This window comes from Cervus elaphus, chromosome 13, assembly GCF_910594005.1.
Source record: "Cervus elaphus chromosome 13, mCerEla1.1, whole genome shotgun sequence".
NCBI lineage: Eukaryota > Metazoa > Chordata > Mammalia > Artiodactyla > Cervidae > Cervus > Cervus elaphus.
Window position 1 is genome coordinate 23,793,551 of NC_057827.1, and position 20,555 is coordinate 23,814,105.

At 48.1% G+C, this 20,555-nt stretch overlaps 1 protein-coding gene across 27 annotated transcripts in view; it reads right to left on the reverse strand.

Moving 5' to 3' along the window:
• Positions 1-20,555, reverse strand: part of LOC122706220 (myeloid-associated differentiation marker-like) — a 114,492-nt gene that overhangs the window by 9,491 nt on the left and 84,446 nt on the right. For 19 of the 27 annotated variants that reach the window (XR_006344341.1, XR_006344343.1, XR_006344342.1 and 16 more), the window contains one exon: positions 299-466. The exons of 6 other annotated variants lie outside the window; for them this stretch is intronic. The gene's annotated coding sequence lies outside the window, so the exon portion shown is untranslated. Of the gene's footprint in view, positions 1-298; positions 467-875; positions 1,148-3,216; positions 3,234-20,555 lie in introns of those variants that run through there. 2 more of the 27 variants (XM_043921282.1, XM_043921293.1) reach the window with 2 other exon arrangements.

Sequence of the window (20,555 nt, forward strand, 5' to 3'; positions counted from 1 at the left end):
ATGGCAGTAGAGAACTGGGGTGGGGGTCTGAGCGGGGTGGGGAGCACGTCCAGTGAGAGAGAGCCCATGCTTGGCCTGGGAGCCTAGCATAGTAAGAGAGGCAGATGGAGAATGGCCCCACAAGGATTTGAACTTCATCTTCCCCGCCAGGAGCCTGATCACCTGGGAAGCCAGTCAGTTTTACAGAAGGACCCCTCCCTGGCCTCTCTGCCCGCTCACAGGGACGGCTGGCCAGGAGGCAGTCCTTCCACCCACGGCTCCCATGGCTGCCTGGGACTTGGGCCTCCTGCCCGCTCACCTCAACCCTCACATCCAGACGTGCTCAGGAGGCAGGCTGTCTCTGCCAAGGGCCCTCAGAGGTCCAGACGATCTTGATCCACTTCCAGGGACTGAGTCTCCCAGTGTACCGAAAAATAGAAAGATGCCAAACAGGGCTCCAAAAATTGAGGTGTGTTTAAAGCATTTCCTGTGAACAAATTAACACTCTTCACACACACACACACACACACCCCAAAATAATGCAACATAATTGTGCTATTCACAAAATAATCATAGAAATTTTATACAAACATTCAGAGCCCACCCCAACCCCCAACTTGGCAACATGGCCTAGCAGTGAACACGGATTTAAAGTTGTTTGGTGAAGGTCGGCCTCAGCAGCTCTCTATGACTGCATGTGTGAAACTTCTCTCAACGTGAGTTACATCTCAAGTCGAGACAGGGACCAAATGGCTCTTGTGTCCCAGGCCCTCTCCTTCGGTCAGCTCCACACCTCGGTGTGCAGTTGAGGGACCGAACCTGAGGGTGACAGGGCCCCGCGGGGACTGGGCCTGACCTGGCGGCCTCCACACCCACACCCAGCCCCAAGCCCGTACCTCAGGGAGAAAGGGAGGGAAGCCAGGCCGCCCCCAGGGACAGCACAGGAGCCTGGGCTGCCGGTGGGCCGCCAGGCCCGGCTGAATGAAGCCTTTTCATAGCACACCACCCAGGAGGGGGGTGTGATCCCTCCCCAGCCACACAGAAGCCTCTCAACCCAGGCAGTACAGTGCCCTGTTCACACAGCTCAGGAAACAAAATAAATATATTCTCCCCTGAAGACCCCACAATGGGGCTTTTTCACGGCAGAGAATCAGAAACAGCCCTCCCTCTTTCCACCCAGCTGAAAGGCTACTGGTCCCCATAGCCTTTGCCTGACCCTTTCTAGACTAGCCAGGCTTCCCTGGTGGCTCAGATGGTAAAGAATTTACCTGCAATACAGGAGATCCAGGTTTAAACCCTGGGTAAGGAAGATCTGGAGAAGGGAATGGTTACCCACTCCAGTATTCTTGCCTGGAGAATCCCATGGACAGAGGAGCCTGGCAGGCTACAGTCCATGGGGTCACAAAGAGTTGGACACCTCTGAGCAACTAACACTTTCTAGACTCAGGTCCACCTGGCCCAGCCCCGGCCTGTCTTCCTACTTTCTGGTCAAGTCCTTGTATGGTCAAGTGACCTCCTGGGTAGGTATTGGGCACAGTCTGCAAGAATTTGGAGAAAGGAAGGAGATAGAACCCAAGGCTTATTGATTTTCTACTAAGTGTCAGGAAAGTGAGGGACTCAGTGAAGACACCACTTCTGGATGGACTAAAGCCATCTGCAGATTAGACGGCACTGGGCAAGCCTCGGGGCAGCCGCCAAGATTACCCTTGAGATTCCTGGTCAGTCATGCAAAGCTCCAGGCCAAACTGCATAGCTGGAGGAACAACCAAATGCTCATTGATCCCTCCATCGCACCCACCCTGAACTATCCCATGCCCCCATGTCCAAGTGGGGGCTTGCTTTCAGAGGGATGTCAACCAGTCCCAAGAAGGCTTCTCTGGTACTTTGCCCCACTGCCCAGTCACAGCCAAACCAAATCATCTATGAATCCCCAACATGCTTACCTACCCTGGATGGTGTACTTCCCTCTGTCTGGAATGTCATCTTCCTCTCTACTCTACTCTCTCTAATATCATGGGGGATAGTAAAAAACAAATAGGTAATATTCAGTGAGTGCTGACTCCGGGCCAAGCACTTATTGGAACTCAAGCATCACCTCTTACAGGAAGCTTTCCCTGACTTCACTCAGCATTGAGACCATCTGTCTAAGATTCTCTCTCTGACTAGATGAGGAGGGCCTAGAGGTCATGGCCTTGCACCCCATCTCTGAGTACCTGGGTTCCTTCCCAGAGATGACCCCTAAAGGTTGGGTGAATGTGGTTGCCTTTACTTTCCCCACCAATACAGTTGCTTATAGAGCACCTTGAACTAGTGTAAGCCCTGAGCCACAAAGACTAATGGTTACAGTCTTGGAGTCAGCATCCCAGCTGTTAGGCCTGGGCCAATTCAACCATCTAAGCTTTTCTTTTCTTTTCTTTTTTATTTATTTGCATTTGTTGTTGTTTTTAGCTTTTCATTTCAAGCACAGCAAGTTGGTTAATGATATCCTTTAGCTCAAAATATATGATCACCATTAGTAAGTGCAAAGCCCTTTCTTATTTCTTTTTATAGCTTTAATTGACATAGAATATTTAAAGTGTGCAATTTGATGAGTTTTGGCATATTCATACACTTGAAGAAGCCATCACCATAACCCAGGTAGTGAACAAATCCATCACCCCCATGCCCTCTGGTCATCCCTCACCCCACCACCGCCCTCCTCCTATCCCCCACTCTGGGGGCAACCACTCATCTGCTTTCTGTCACTACAGATTAGTTTGTGTTTCCTAGAAATGTATATAAATGGAATCATACTGTCTGGACTCTTTCATTCTGTGTAATTATTTTGTAAGCCATCCATACTGTTTTGTGTATGATGGTTTTTCCTCTTTAATTGCTGAGAAGCAGCCTACTGTACAGTTATAGTACAATTTGCATAACCATTTATCTGTTGATGGGATGGACATTGGAGTGGTTCCCAATTTGGGGCTATTACAAATAACGTGAACATGTATGTAGAAAACTTTGTGTAAACATATACTTTCATTTCTCTCTCAAAGTATAATGACTGGGTCATATTTTATTTTTCTTCTTCATTCCCAACCTTTACTCTCCCTCTCCTTTAAGCACCCACTCTGATATTTAACGTAGTCCCTGAACTATGAACAAATTCTCATGAAATGAGCAGAACTGTTGTGTATGTGGTGGGCAGTGGGGGGTTAGCTTACATACCTTGCTGTAAATCTAGTTGTTTCTTACCTTTTCACTTGATCTTATTTTGGGAGCTCCACTATGTATACTCTGCAATTAGAAGTTTGTTATTTCTAATCACTGTGTAGCATTCATAGTGTGTCCCCATCACTTTACTTATCCTTCCCTTTAAAAGAAATATTTATTTGGCTGCACTGGGTCTTAGAAGCAGCACACCAATCTTCATTGCTTCATTCGGGCTCTCAGTTGTGGTATGGACTGCCAGGGAATTCCAGAGCATCTTTTCAATTACTTGTTAGCTCTTAGGATTTCTTATTCTGTGAATTACCAGTTTGCATTCTTTGCCTATCAAACTTTGTACTTCCTAGCTTTTCCTTACTGATAGGCAGGAGTTCTTTGTTTTGCTTTATTTGTATTGAGATATGACAGCATATTAAAAAGCAGAGACATTACTTTGCCAACAAAGGTCCATATAGTCAAAGCTATGATTTTTTCAGTAGTCATGTATGGGTATAAGAGTTGGACCATAAAGAAGGCTGAGCGACAAAGAATTGATGCTTTTGAACTGTGGTGTTGGAGAAGACTCTTGAGAGTCCCTTGGACTGCAAGGAGATCCAACTGGTCAATCCTAAAGGAAATCAGTCCTGAATATTCATTGGAAGGACTGATACTGAAGCTGAAGCTACAATACTTTGGCCACCTGATGCGAAGAGCCAGCACATTGGAAAAGACCATGATGCTGGGAAAGATTGAGGGCAGGAGGAGAAGGGGACGACAGAGGACAAGATGGTTGGATGGCATCACCGATCCAATGGACATGAGTTTGAGCAAGCTCTGGGAGATAGTGAAGGAGAGGGAAGTCTGTCGTGCTGCAGTCCATGGGGTTTCAGATTCAGACATGACTGAGTGACTGAACAACAATAACTTCCAAAAAGTAAAGTGCACAGATATTTAATGTGGAACTTGGTTAGTTTCTGCACATGTTTACACTGGTGTAACCATTGCCCAGATCAAGATTTAGAGCATGTCCAGCCCTCACAAAGTTCCTTGTGTCCCTCTAGTCAGTAACCTCTTAAGGTAGACACTATTCTGACCTTTATCACCTTAAATTAGCCCTGAAACTTCATGTAAATGGAATTAAACAGCATGCACTTTTTCACCAACTATTATCTGTGAGATCCATCTGTGTTGCTGTCTGCAGCATTAGGTCATTCTTTTTAATTGCTGCATAATATTCCGTCATGTGCCTAAACCATACAGAATTCACCCTTTTTCTTATTGCTGGACATTTAGGTTATTTCCAATTTGGAGCTATTGTATATGAATAAAGCTTCTATTTATTTATTTGGCTGTTCCAGGTCTTAGTTGTGGCACACAGGATCCTTCACTTCAGTACACAGATTCTCTAGTTGTGACTCAGGGGCCTAGGTGCTCTGAGACATGTGGGACCCCAGCTCCCTGGATAGAACCCAAGTCCCCTACACGGCAAGATGGATTCCCAACCACTGGAACACCAGTGAAGTCCTGTGAATAAAACTTCTAGAAACATTCTTGAACATGCTTTTGGGTGTACATAAGTACCAAGTGCAGCTGGGAGTGGAATTGCTGCATCAGGTTTAGCTTTAACAGACACCGCCAAGCATTTTCTAAAATGTTTGTTCCAACTGACATGCCTGTCAATGGCGTTTGAAAATGCCTCCTCACCCCTGACATTGGGTTGCTCCTCACCCCTGACATTGCTTGATACTTTCAGTCTTTTTAATTGTAGCCACTCCAGTGGGTTTTGTAAGTGAGGTCTGTATATCCTAAGAGATTCACTTCTTTGGGGTTATATACTGTGTTATAGATGTAATTTTACCCATCTGTTATCTTAGTCTATCCTGTACAGTTGGTATCTGTCTTCTTATCTATAAATGAGGATAATACCACCTACCTTCAAAACCTGGCAAACAATAAATAGGTGCTCAATTCATGTTAGCACGCATTTCTGTCTTCACCCTTAGACTGGTGCACTTCCAGGGCAGTGCCTGGATCTTAATTTGTGTAGCAAACAGAGCCCAGCTCTGGGCCAGCAAGGATTGGTTTTTCAAAAAGTTTGTTGATTGACTAAATGACCAAGCCTCCCAGAAGCAATCTCCAGACTGCAATTCAAAGATCTAAGGGAGGAAATGATGGGCTGTGGCAGTGAAATTGGAGGAACATTTCCCTTTCAGGCATCTAGCGAGTGGGGGAGCCCCCTCCTCCAGGCATGGGGCCCGGGACCTAGCTAGGAGGGATGGGGGTGGGTGGGAGCCAGGGCTGAGAAGTGGTAGTTTTTCCTCTTTAGTGCTCGCTGCCCGGGTGGGCGGCGCGGAGCCGGCCAGCTGCCGTCTGCCCCTCTGCCCGTCCCTTTTTTCCAAAGGCTCTGCCCAGAGGAGCAGGAGGAGGAGTAGAAGGAGGCGGCGGCGGCGGCAGAGACCGAGGAGGAGGGCGCTAGTCTCGCCCGCGCGCGGCCGCGGGAGCCTCCCTCGGGGCCTCGCTGCCCTGGGCGGGCGCTGCTGGACCGCGCGAGCCGCCGCTGGCAGCCAGACGGAGGCGCCTCGCCGCCCCGTCGCTCCGCCACCTGGCTGCCGCCTTCCCCGCCGCCGCGCCGCCCCCTCCGCCCGTAGGGCAGCCCGCAGGCCAGGCGGGGCAGCCACATGGGCGCCGCCACCGCGGGCTTCACCCTCCCCGGCAAACAGCACTTCTTAGCCGGAGGGTCCGCCAATCCTGCGCTCAACCCTTATAGGCTAGCACTAGAGTTTAGTCCATCTTTCCCCTTCCCCGCTAGGGCCTGAGGAAGGGGAGGGGAAGCAACTGGTCTAAGATCGCATGGTCAATTATGAACAGTCAGAACTAGGCTCAAACCCCAACTCCCTGTCCTGCCTTCCCTCTGCCCTGTGGCCAACACACAAGCATTTTACTCAAGTGTGCCTCCCAAATCCTCCTTGACTCGCCAAGCTGTCCCCCCACACACTCCCGCCACCCACCCAATCCCCTCTCTGTGTGTTACTTGGGGGTTGGCAACAGCCTTCACGGGTCTCCTGCCTTCCTTCTTGTCCCCCTAACATACCATCCTCCATCCAGCAGCCAAAGTGATCTTTAAGAACATGAATCTGATCACCACCCTGTTTTAAGCCCTGAGGTCTTCCAGCACAGGGGGGAATATAGATGAAAACCTACCACATCCCCACACCTCCACTCCCGCCCCCACAACTCCAGGCCCCTGGGTTTACTCCTCTGGACCCCTATGTTCAGTCAAGAGACTGAACCTGGGCTTCAACCTGCCAAGTTCATTTACACCGCAGGGTCTTTGAACTTGCTGTTCCCTCTTCCCCCAAACACTCCTTCCTTAGGGGTTCTTAACCAGGAGAGTCTATGGATTAAGGTCAATTTCAGTTTAATTGTTTTCCTGTGTAACCCTGTGTATATTGTTTTATATGTTTAAAAACATCGTTTGGGGAAGGGGTCCATCAGCTTCACCAGACTGTCCCAGCACCTGTGGCACAGAAGAGTTTAGAAACCCCTAGACCTTTGCAGAAAGGCAGAAAGTGAAGAGGAACTAAAGAGCCTCTTGATGAGGATGAAAGAGGAGAGTCAAAAAGCTGGCTTAAAACTCAACATTCAAAAAACTAAGATCATGGCATCTGGTCCCATCACCTCTTGGTAAACAGAAGGGGGAAAAGTGGAAGCAGTGACAGATTTTATATTCCTGGGCTCCAAAATCACTGCGGATGGTGACTGCAGCTATGAAATTAAAAGACACTTGCTCCTTGGAAGAAAAGCTATGACAAACCTAGACAGTATATTAAAAAGCAAAGACAGTACTTTGCCTACAAAGGTTCATATAGTCAAAGTTATGGTTTTTCCAGTAGTCATGTACAGATGTGAGAGTTGAATCATAAAGAAGACTGAACATGAAGAATTGATGCTTTTGAACTGTGATGCTGAAGAAGACTCTTGAGAGTTCCTTGGACTGCAAGGAGATCAAACCACTCAATCCTAAAGAAAATTAACTTGAATATTCACTGGAAGGACTGATGCTGAAACTGAAGCTCCAATACTTTGGCCACCTGATGCGAAGAGCCAAGTCATTGGAAAAGACCCTGATGCTAGGAAAGATTGAAGGCAAAAGGAGAAGAGGGCAGCAGAAGATGAGATGGTTGGATGGCATCACCGACTCAATGGACATGAATTTGAATAAACTCCGGGACATAGTGAAGGACAGGGAAGCCTGGCATGCTGCAGTCCATGGGGTCACAAAAAGTGGGACACAACTGAGTGACTAAACAACAGACCTTTGGATGTCTGGCTCCTCCTTGTCCTTCAAGTTCCAGGTCAAGGTCACCTCCTCAGGGAGGTCTTCCCTGGTTGTGTCAGCTAAGGTTGCCCCCTTCCTCATCTGATCATTACTTAGTACTGTATTTCCCAAAGTGTGGTCCTGGACCAATAGCATCATTCAGGAATTCATTCAAAATGCATGTTCTTCGGATCCGTCTCAGACCTAGTGAGTGAGAAACTCTGGGGAAGGGACCTAACACTCTATCTTTAAGAAGCCCTCACAGGTGATTCAGATGTTGGATCTTCAACTTGGACTACTGCTGGTCCAGCATGGCATCACAGTTTTCACCATCCACCCAAGGAAAGTTGGAACCTGGGGGCTTGAAAAGAGGAAGCAGAATGGGGGGCAAAGGTGGAAGAGGAGTTGGCTGGGTAATGAGACAGAACTCTACCAACCTATAACCCACAGAGGCCAAGCTGTCTTGGGGAAGGCACATGGCTTGACTTCAGCCAGAGTAGGGCTTGGCAAGCCTGACTTCTGTCTCATGTTGGCTGGCCCAGGTCAGCATCGAGTTGGAGAAAAGGAGGGCCACATTTCTGTGTTTCATGGGTGACAGGAGAGGAGATTGCAGTCCCCTGGACACTCATACCTCTGCCCTGGTCTGAACATTAACCAGGATCCCTGAGGTCCCATTTGGAATCAGCCACAGTGGCTCCCCTCTCATACCAGCCTGGTCTCCTGGCCTCGGCTCCACTGGCCAGAGGAAGTTCCAGGGCGGTCCCAGGGCCCTCCCATCCGGAGCTGTTTCCTGTGCATCTTCCAGGAGGGCCAGATGTTCATGCAACCTGAGTCTGAGCCTTTCTTCAGACTGGAGAGCTGGTCCCTCTTTGCCAGTCCCTGGGAGCTGCCTGATGCTTCCTGCAGACCATCTAGGTGTGGCCTCTGGCTCTGGTGTTGAATAAGAAGGGTTACAGCCCTCTTCCCCTTGGCCACTAGTCTCTGGCCTTTGTGCAATTCCCAGGCCCTCGGGGAGGGAAACCAGACACTTTTAATTGACTTCCCCAATCTGATGATAGAGTATTGGGTATCAATAGACCGCAGGCGAGCTATTTTCATCCATGATTTCAGATGGCAGCCAAGGCCCAGGCTACCACCACCATCCTGCCACACCACCCCAGGGGATGAGCTCACCCCTGTTTGCTAGCGCAGCAGCATTTGCTGTGGCCAGCCAGTCTGATGCAGGACCTCCCAGGGAAAGTTCTAGGAAACGGGGGTGTAAGCAGTTACAGCAGTGGGCTGAACCAGGGCCTATTGGAGAATAGCTTGGAGTCAGGAGACCTGGGCATTCTCCCAGCTCAGCCTCTTCCAAGCCGCGGACAATGGATGGATGATTTGTCCAATCTATGCCTCAGTTTCCTCGCCTGCCAAGAGGAGGCTGAAGTAGGTGACAATTCTTGGCTCTGGAATTCTACAATGAAGCCTGAATGCTTTTTTTCCACCCTGTCTTATTTCAGAGTCCTGAACCTTGCTAGCTGTCATCAAGATAAGAATCACCAACTTAACAACACTCAGGGGGTCCTGGGTTTGGTTCTGACTTCCCCACTTGCATGCATGTCCTGAAACTTGGCCAGCTCTCCTAAGCACAGGATGGAGATGTCATCTCTAAAGTGTTTAGGGCACTTCACAGGCATATTATACACTCTGGGTCCAGTGTGAGCAAGCATAAATTGAGGAGGAGGTGATATGACCAGGATGCTTGTGGGCACTTCTCCTCACAGCCCCCTCATCCAACCCCTACACTCAGCCTTTCAGTCAGCGTGACCTGACTGATCCACATGCGCCCCTCCCCTACCAGTCCGTGACTTCAAAGGCAAGAAGGGATCTGATCACCTCTGTGTCTGCCAGACACAGTGGGCACTTAATGAGCAGTCGTGGAACAAATGAATGAATAAGCAAATAAATGGATGGATGGATGGATGGGCAGATGAATGAAAGAAAGAAGGCAGTCCACAAGATGCACGCTTGCTTAAGACCCTGTGTGTATGTGTGTGTTGTTGCTAGGTGGGGAGAGGACAGGATTAGTCACAGCCAAGGAGGAGGGGACTCCATGGCTCTGCCTGGAAGCCTTCCTCCTCAGTCACGGTCTGCAGACTCAAGAATAGGGAGAAGCTTTTCTTTTCGAGAAAAACCATAGAATCATGGAATGTTGGCTCCAGGCAAAAACCACAGGTCACTTAATCCGCAAACCCTCCAGTGGGGAAGCAAAAAGCCCAGACAGGTTCAGTTCCTGCCTGTACTCTGAGCTCATCATGGAAACTGTTGTTTTTTCCATGAAAAATGAGCCAGGAGGGCAGAGGAGAAGGGGGCACCGGAGGAGTCAGCATTAAACAGAAAACTGTTAATCACAGAGAGAGTGTGTGCTTTCCCAAGGACCTGAGCAGCTCTGGGCAAGGGGCTCACAAAGCAAAGGTGGGCTTTGCCAAGCTTCAGGGGTGCCAGCTCGCCTGGGCCGGGCCATCAGGCATTATGTAACCAAGCCAGAGCCTCCAAGAAACACCTAAACTGGTGTTCATCCTGGAACGCGGTTTCCTGCTATTTCCTTATAGAGGGAGGTTTTTGCTGAGCACAGGGTTTTCTGCATTTTCCAGCCCTTTGCTATTAAAGAAAAATAGGAGACAAAATAGAAAAATCCTACCCCAAGGTTGCCAGAAATCTCCCAGTTTTGAAAAAGGAAGAGCTTAAGCTCTGCGCCGTGGTGCCTGAAAGCCTGATATGTGAAGCAGCAGGAGCTAATCCCAAGGTGCAATCTGGTCAAATAGGCGGCTCCCCTCAGAGCTGGCAGGGAGCAGGGTGCTCAGCCCTGATGCTGCGGTTGCGGCAGCCCCCTGAGCTTACATGGCTCCAGGAGGAGAGACAGCAAGAGGACAGGGAGACCAGCGCAGGAGGGTTAGGGGTCCTGAGGAAGGAGCTCTAGTCCGAAGGTTTAAGTCAGCTTTGAAGAGGTTGAAACAGGCCCTGCTAACTTCATCACTGAAATGATCATCTTTGCCTGAGCATCATGTCTCCAGAAAGCCCCACTTAGGGAAAGACAGTTGTCTTTAACGCTTTCCTATGGGGGGTGAGTGGGCTTCGCAGGTGGCTCAGTGGTAAAGAATCTGCCTGTCAATACAGGAGACATGGGTTCGATCCCTGGGTCGGGAAAGACCCCCTGGAGAAAGAAATGGCAACCCACTCCAGTATTCTTGCCTGTTAAATCCCATGGACAGAGGAGCCTGGCGAGCTACAGTCCATGGGGTCACAAAGAGTCAGACATGACTGAGTATGCATGCATGTACACACACACACACACACACACACACACAAGGACTTTGGACACAAGAGAAACTGGTTCCAATGGCCCCACCCTCTTCTGGGTGACTTCCCTGAAGCTTTCCATGAGCTCTCAAACCTTTGTGTTCCCAAGTATCTCATCCTTAAGCTTCTATCCACCACGCACCACAGTCACTCAGCACTACTTTTCAGGGCCTCCACCAGACTGCGTTCCCCAAGGGCAGGAACCGTGCTGTCCCACTGCCCAGCTCAGCCCTGCCAGGCTCCTCTGTCCGTGGGATTCTCCACGCAAGAATACTAGAATGCGTTGCCATTTCCTTCTCCAGGCGATCCTCCCAACCCAGGAATCGAACCCGGGTTTCCTGTATTGCAGGCAGATTCTCCTGTATTGCAGGAATTTTGATTTTTCTTTAAAAAGCATCCTAGTCCCTATTATCAGTTCAGTTCAGTTCAGTCACTCAGTCGTGTCCGACTCTTTGTGATTCCATGAATCACAACACGCCAGGCCTCCCTGTCCATCACAAACTCCTGGAGTTTACTCAAACACATGTCCATCGAGTCGGTGATGCCATCCAGCCATCTCATCCTCTGTCGTGCCCTTCTCCTCCTGCCCCCAATCCCTCCCAGCATCAGGATCTTTTCCAATGAGTCAACTCTTCACATCAGGTGGCCAAAGTATTGGAGTTTCAGCTTCAGCATCAGCCCTTCCAATGAACACCCAGGACTGATCTCCTTTAGGATGGACTGGTTGGATCTCCTTGCAGTCCAAGGGACTCTCAAGAGTCTTCTCCAACACCACAGTTCAAAAGCATCAATTTTTCAGCGCTCAGCTTTCTTCACAGTCCAACTCTCACATCCATACATGACCACTGGAAAAACCATAGCCTTGAGTAGACAGACTTTTGTTGGCAAAGTAATGTCTCTGCTTTTTAATATGCTATCAGGGTTGGTCATAACTTTCCTTCCAAGGAGTAAGCATCTTTTAATTTCATGGCTGCAATCACCATCTGCAGTGATTTTGGGGCCCAAAAAAATAAAGTCTGACACTGTTTCCACTGTTTCTCCATCTATTTCCCATGAAGTGATGGGACCAGATGCCATGATCTTAGTTTTCTGAATGTTAAGCTTTAAGCCAACTTTTTCACTCTCCTCTTTCACTTTCATCAAGAGGCTTTTTAGTTCCTCTTCACTTTCTGTCGTAAGGGTGGTGTCATCTGCATATCTGAGATTATTGATATTTCTCCTGGCAATCTTGATTTCAGCTTGCGCTTTATCTAGCCCAGCGTTTCTCATGATGTACTCTGCATATAAGTTAAATAAGCAGGGTGACAATATACAGCCTTGACGTACTCCTTTTCCTATTTGGAACTAGTCGGTTTTTCCATGTCCAGTTCTAACTGTTGCTTCCTGACCTGCATATAGGTTCCTCAAGAGGCAGGTCAGATGATCTGGTATGCCCATCTCTTTCAGAATTTTCCACAGTTTATTATGATCCACACAGTCAAAGGCTTTGGCATAGTCAATAAAGCAGAAATGTATATTTTTCTGGAACTCTCTTGCTTTTTCGATGATCCAGCGAATGTTGGCAATTTGATCTCTGGTTCCTCTGCCTTTTCTAAAACCAGCTTGAACATCTGGAAGTTCACGGTTCACATATTGCTGAAGCCTGGCTTGGAGAATTTTAAGCATTACTTTATTAGCGTGTGAGATGAGTGCAATTGTGCGGTAGCTTGAGCATTCTTTGGCATTGCCTTTCTTTGGGATTGGAATGAAAACTGACCTTTTCCAGTCCTGTGGCCACTGCTGAGTTTTCCAAATTTGCTGGCATATTGCATGCAGCACTTTCACAGCATCATCCTTTAGGATTTGAAATAGCTCAACTGGAATTCCATCAAGTGGGCCTTAGAAAGCATCACTACGAACAAAGCTAGTGGAGGTGATGGAATTCCAGTTGAGTCCCTATTATAGGAAAAGACAAAATTTTGTTGGTCTCCCTTACACTCCTATTGGTTTAGTGTGGCTTTCATATGGGGCATATTCTTCTAGGTCCATAGCAAACTTTCAAAGTCTCCCAGAGCTTTGTTAGTTTAAAAAAATGTATGAATATATATATAAATATATATATTAAAATATATATATATATTTAAGTCAGCACTGGCTGACTTAAAGTGTTTATATATATATATAATATATATAAATATAATATATATAATATATATATATAATGGCTAAACATATCATTTCTTGAGAGAAAACCCATAATTAAGAAGAACATTATAAGGACTTCCCTGGTGGTCCTGTGGTTAAGAATCCACTTTGCAATAAGGGGACACAGGTTCAGTCCCTGGTCAGGGAACTAAGATTCCACATGCTGCAGGGCAACTAAGCCCACATGTCACAGCTACTGAAGCTTGAGCACTCTGGAGCCTCCAAGTCACAACTGGAGAGACCGTGCCCCCTCCACGAAAGATCTCCATGATACAATGAAGATCCTATGTTCTGCAACTGAGACTTGACGCGACCAAATAAAGACATAAAACGTTTTAAACAACGATCATGTATCAGATTCACGAGTTTATTAAAAAAGAAAGAAAGAAGAACATTATGAAGTCAGATCTGGGTTTGAATCCTGTCTCACCATTCAGCCAAATGAGTACTTGAACAAATTACTTAATGTCCCTAATACAACATGATCCCCATGAAACCCTTGTTTCTTTATCTAGTGATTTATTTGGCATTTAATGAGTGCCTACTGTGTGTCAGCACCGCTCTAAGTGCCTGGCATACGTCAGCACACAAAACAAATTCCTAGTGGTGCTTACACTCATTCATTCATTAATAAACCATAACCAATTAAGTAAAGTATATGTTAAGTTAGAGGGTGACAAGTTCCATTGGGAAAAGAAAAAGTGGTAAAGGATTAAGCAATGGGGTGCTGAGAGTCAGAGTGAGGGGCAAGCTGCAGTATTAAATGTTTTTGAATATAAAACATTTGAGATGATAAGAGAGAGCAGGGATTCTGAAGCCAGGCCTGGGTTTAAATCCCAGGCTGTGAATCTTTGCAACCCCATGGATTGCAGCGTGTTAGGCTCCTCTGTCCTTCACTATCTCCTGGAGTTTTCTCAAATTCATGTCCATTGAGTTGGTGATGCTATCTGACCATCTCATCCTCTGTCACCTCCTTCTCCTCCTGCCCTCAATCTTTCCCAGCATCAGAGTCTTTTCCAGTGAGCCAGCTCTTTGAATCAGGTGGCCTAAGTATTGGAGCTTCAGCTTCAGCAACAGTCCTTCCAATGAATATTCAAGATTAATTTCCTTTAGGATTGACAGGTTTGAACTCCTCGCTATTCAAAGGACTCTCAAGAGTCTTCTCCAGCACCACAATTCGAAAGCATCAGTGCTTCAGTGCCCAGGTTCAGGATCTTACTTGTGATCAACATGGTCCTAGGATGTGGAATCCTGATCTTCAGCCCTCAACAGTCCTTTTACATGTATGCTACAATGCCCTTCATTCTTTCCAGTTTCATATCCTTGGAAATGAAGCCAGAGCTCTGAAGTAGATGGCTGCTATATTCTGCATGGGCCTAGAGGTACTTCATTTAAGGCTGGGACCAGTCCAGAATCCCTTATCCAGATTACTGCTGGTGGTGGACCCAGGACTGGAATGGTGTTGCTTGTAGGAGTGCTGACCTGGAGGTCAGGAGACTGAAGCTCCATCCAGTTTTGTTTGTACCATGAAATATGTGGATGAAGATGGGGGTGGGGGCAACTGTTCTTAACTGTCCCATTCAAGTGATTACAAGCTTGACCTTTTAAGGAAAGTTTCAATGGTTTTATCATAAATGATTTTCTTTGAAAAATACTACTACTGCTATTAACAGTAGCCACCTCATAGGGGAGAATTATAAGAACTAAAAGAGTAAAATACCTGTAAAGTGCTTGGAACAGAACTGGCACGTGGTGAAAGCTGTATTTGTGTTGAATAGAAGCAGTAGGAAGCACTGGCTAAATGTCAGTATTTAAATGTCCTAGAATCCTGAACTCAACCTTCTTTCTTTGGGTCCCCGTAGGTTGTGGGCATGGGAAAGGATAGGCAAGGGGTCCCTCCGCCTCTTCAAGTCAAGACTTAGCTGGAATCCCCTTCCTTTGCTTGGCAGTGAAGGGTGGGAGCAAGTCCACCAGCTCTGGATCAAGCTGATTAGGGCCTGAGACCCGTTTCCACCACCAGCTAGCTCTACCACCTTGAGCAACTCATATGGTCTCTGCAAGACTTAATTCCTTGTCTCTGTGCATGCTGAGTTACTTCAGTCATGTCCGACTCTTTGCGACTCTATGGACTGTAGCCCACCAAGCTCCTCTGTCCATGGGATTCTCCAGGCAAGAAATCTGGAGCGGGTTGCCCTGATCTCCAGGGGATCTTCCCAACCCAGGAATTGAATCTGCATCTCTTGCGTTTCCTGCATTGGCAGGTGGATTCTTTACTACTAGTGCCACCTGGGAAGCCCTCCTCGTCTCTAATGTGAGAATAATAATGATTGAGTATTGAGAAACGGAGTATTTCTTGCCATGTCAGTAAACAAGGATGTCACAGTCATCAGCAACTCCAGCCCTCCAAAGGTGATTTCCTGAGCCCTATGGGCACTCATGGATGTGAGAGTTGGACTGTGAAGAAAGCTGAGCGCCGAAAAATTGATGCTTTTGAACTGTGGTGTTGGAGAAGACTCTTGAGAGTCCCTTGGACTGCAAGGAGATCCAACCAGTCCATCCTAAAGGAGATCAGTCCTGGGTGTTCATTAGAAGGACTGATGCTGAAGCTGAAACTCCAATACTTTGGCCACCTGATGCTAAGAGTTGACTCATTGGAAAAGATCCTGATGCTGGGAGGGATTGGGGGCAGGAGGAGAGGGGGATGACAGAGGATGAGATGGCTGGATGGCATCACCAACTCGATGGACATGTGTTTGAGTAAACTCTGGGAGTTTGTGATGGACAGGGAAGCCTGGCGTGCTGCGATTCATGGGATTGCAAGGAGTCGGACACGACTGAGTGACTGAACTGAACTGAACTGAAGGGCACTCAGGAAGGAGAATACCTGTGATCTGACAGCCATCAGGCTGCAGCCACTACCTACAGTGAACCCTGAGGAACTGAGATGCATATGATAGCTGGCCCCATAGCTGAGATGCATATGAAACTAATGATTTCAGTGAGCCCAGACTCTTATATCTCTCCATGCATAAAAAAGGCACTGAATTCCTTAACTTGGGATATCTGCTTTTGTTTAATTAACAATAATCTTTTGATGTTCAGACCACCTGCCCTTTGTTGTAAGACTTCTTATACAACCTGGCTCCTCCTCTCACCTGCTTGGAGCAGTTTTCGCAGGGTCACTTGAGATGCTGTCTCCCACTGAATAAAACATAACTCTCAACTCTTAGGTTGTGACGATTTTTTAAGTCAATGGTATTTAGCATGACCCAGGCACTGTTATCCTAACTGCTCTGTAAATATCACTTCATGTCATCTTTGCCGCAACCTTGTGAGTTGGTTCTCTTTTACAGTTGAGGAAACTGAGGCACAGATAGGCAAGAAGCTTCCCTGGTGGAGCCAGGATTTCAACCGCCATCTGCCTGACCCCAAGAGCTCCCCCGTCCCTCGCTGTAGTAACACCTAGGGTGAGTGTGAAACACACACAGTCCAAGCTCAGAGCTTGACACCCAGCAGTGCCCTTCCCCTCCTCGGCTCCTTCCCTGTCAGTGGCTGGATAGAAGGGGGATAGTCTGGGCCCAGGTCTCATTTGTCTCTTGTTTGCATTTTTAAAGTTCTTTCTGCACAGAGAACAATCATCATGGGATCCGAGTTTGCAGCTGACCTATATTTTACACCCTGTGCCTCCTCCAGGCCCCTCCCCACCCCACCCCCACCCCCAAAATAAACACCTGGTCTCTGCTACTCAGTAACATCAAAATAACTAAATTATTAAACATCTATATTTGGTCCAAGCTCAGCCCTCTAAGAGGGATCTGGCTAAACTATGTTTCAGAAAGAAAAAATTTTTTTAAATGAATAGGCTAGATTGTTTGTTCATTTTAGTGAAAAGACTCAGAGAGGCTGAAATGGCTGGGGATGGGTAGGGTCAATAGGGGTGTGCAGTCATTCTTCAGAGAGAATCCCAGGGGGCCGTGTGGACAATCAGAAATAAACCGACTCGTGCTTATTCCAGTGTGTAGGTCTTTAAATAGAGCCCGGGGTGCATTTCTGTAAATGTGGGACAAGGTGTCCCTTCTGAAGGCTGTTTATGGGACTTGGTGGTTCTGGCCTTCAATGGGCTGCTTTGTTGTGTGTCTGCTTGTGCAGCCACAGCGGCCGCCGAGTGGCTCCAAAGCTCATGCTCCCTCCGCCACTTTCCTTAAACAAACTCCAGAAGCAACAGTCACCCTGGGAGTGAGGATTGCACAAGAGCGGATGGGACCCAGGCTGTGCCTGAGACCTGCCAGGGCTCCCCAACAAGGACCGCCCTCCTGGGCCTCCTGTGCGGTGTTCCAGAACAGCGTTGGTGGGACCCCAATAAAGTCTTGGCCCCTTGGTACCCCAGTTCCCTGCCCTTAAGGGGCTCGCCTTGCTCCCTGACCCCGAACACAGTACACTTTCCACTGCAGGGAGACAGAGTGCCTGGGGCCCACTGCAGAAGGTCATGATGAGTTCAGCCCAGCCAGCCAGGGGACAGGCGAATGTCTATTTGTTCAGTCTCTTCTCCGTCCATTCAGTCACCCACACTAAGCTATTGCTGTGTGTTGGGCACACGTGATCCATAATCACAATCACAATAGCTAAATCTATTGGATGTTAACCGCGTACCTGTGCTCAGTCGCTAAGTCATGTCTGACTCTTTTGCAACCCCATGAACTCTAGTCTGCCAGGCTCCTTTGCGCATGGGATTTCCCAGGTAAGAATACTGGAGTGGGTTGCCATTTCCTTCCCCAGGGGATGTTCGACTCACAGACCGAACCCAAGTCTCCTGCATTGTCAGGTGAATTCTTTACTGCTGAGACATCAGGGAAGCCCTCCTGTGTACCTGGTTCTCTTCCAAACTCCCACATCCCTTCTTTCTTTAATCCTCTCAAGAGCTCTGAGTGTTTTACCCTCACTTTATTCCCATTTACAGATGAGAAAGCTGAGATTCAAATTACTGGCAAGGAGACCAAGGTCCTGCCGTTAGTCAAGACCAGACCAGGACTCTCACCCAGATATGTTCAATACCAAAGCACACAGTCTTTACCATTAAACACTTCTACCTTGAGGATGCACTAAACACCATCCCTGCCCCCCAGGAGCCTAGCCTGATGGGAAACACAAGCAAAAAAACAGACCATTAGATAAGAACTATAGGGATGCTAGCTCAGGCGAAGTCTAGTCCAAGCAGGGCAAGTAGGTCATAAGAACTTAAAAGAGATGATCTTTGAGTTCACACTTAAAAAAGGTAAAAGCCGGATGGAGGAAGCAGGTCTGCTCTCTGTCTAAACTGAAAGATTCTTCAGAATGGGAGGAGGTGAGTGCGTGTGTGTGTGTGTGTGTGTGTGTTCCAGTCTGACTGTTGATTTAGGGAACAGTGAGGCAAGACTGGGCACTCGAGACTTCAGTAGATATAGGGGTAATGTCATTGGTGTCAGCTACTGACTTTGATCATTTAATAGCCACCCATATTTACTTAGAACCTATGTTAGTGACATCTTACATGTCACTATAGCCTTGGAGTGTCAAAGCTCATTTGATCCTCATTATGATGCAACCCAGACACACTGTTTTTCAGGTGGGGAAACTGAGGTTTGGTTAGATTAAAACACTTGCCAACATGCATGTCACTGACTCAATTCCTAGGACCTAAAGACTTTTGGGATAGGACATGTCCTTGAGAGAATCTCCTGCAACCACTCATTAGTTCATGATTCCCCTCCAGACATCCCGCCAAAGTGGTTGCCATACCTTTTGTCTGAACACATTTAATGAAAGATAATTCATTATTTCTTTTTTGTTGTCGCTTAATTTATTTTACTGAAGTATAGTTGATTGACACTGTGTTAATTTCTGCTCTATAGCAAAGTGATTCAGTTATACATATATATAAACATGCCTTTTCATATTCTTTTCCATTATGGTTTATCGCAGGACACTGAATGTAGTTCCTTGTGCTATACAAGAGGACCTTGTTGTTTATCCATCCTATATATACTAGTTTTCATCTGCTAATCCCAAACCTCATCTGTCCTGAGAGAAATTTTACAGTTACTGACAAGTTCTTCCTTACTTTGAGGGTATCTTCAGATTTGGGGCCTCTCTGGTTGTTCAGCAATAAAGAACCCACCTGCCAATGCAGGAGACGCAGAGGAAGATCCACTGGAGAAGGAAATGGCAACCCACTCCAGTATTCCTGTCTGGAGAATCCCATGGACAGAGGAGCCTGGCAGGCTACAGTCCATGGAGTAGCAAAGAGACATGACTTATGGACTGAACAACCAAACAACAACAGCAACCAGGTTCTTTGATCCATCCCTCCAATTCCCTTGGGGGACCCTAGAGAGCAGCATCACTCTCTTCTAGAGACCAGCTCTTCAAAATTTCAGAAAAGACCCTTGGGTCTTAGCCAGGAGGCCTCAGACATATGGTGAGGCTGGTCATAGAGGCCTCTGTCCCACTGCCCTGCCCACTCTGAGCTGTGTGTCTGACATCAGGCCAACACGTGTCTTGGAACGTGTCTGGTTCCAAGGACAGGGCACCGTCTGCAGATCCCAGCGCCTCTGCCTGGTGGCCCAGCCCCAGGGCCATTTGCCCAGCCAGGTCCTCGGACTTGCTCCAGCCAGCGTGGTCCTCCCCCTCGGGCCCATGTTGTCTGCTGCTGGTTCAGCTCGCCTTTCCCTTTCCCTGTGCTAGTAAAAGGGTGAGGAGCCAGGCGGCAGCAGAATGCCCTACTGTTCAAGCCTGCAACCCGCCGGCGTGACTCTCTCTGGGGACGAATGGCCCCCTGACTCACCGGGGCCCGCCCTGGGTAAACGTCTCGTGCTAGGAGACCAGGGGCTGTCCTTTCAGAGCGTACATTTCCATGAGGCCCAGCTTTGGTTCCCAGAACAGCCTTAAAGGAAGGACCCACACATCCCCTTGGCCCCTCGGCCTCTCTTGCTCAGCCATTGTTGACAGAAGAGCCATGTGACATAGAGGGAGGCAGGCGGGGGGCGGGATGAGACAGACAGGAAGCAGAAGGCCTAGCTGGTCATCACCTGGGACAACGCCGGGCGTGGTCCATACACCCCTTCCCCCATTTCCCACTGTGGGGCCTTGGGGTTCCAAGCGAAGCTTGTGTTGTTGGTTGAACCCTGCTCAGTTCCTCCACCCACAAAAGGCCGGTCCCCAGGAAAACGTCTCGTGCTTGGGCTCTGGGGGCAGCAGGTAGACAGCCTGCCTGACATCTTCTCCCTCCCTCCTCTGCCCAGCTCCTTGGTCAAGTCCTGGTGGTGTAGCGAAGCCTCTGCATCTGGAATCTTCCAGCCCTCCTACTCCCTTGGCTGGGTGTATTTGTCTTGGCCGCCTTCACCTGGGCTTTCTGAAACAGATTTTCTTTCCTTTGCTCTCCCCCAGCAGCTGGCCTCCATGGCACGGCACACAGAGCAAACCTTGTTTTTCAAGGAGCCACAGAACCCTGCTGTGCAAGGCAGCCCACCCGTGTCTTCACCCTCACAGACACTTTTCTCTGGGACCACAGAGC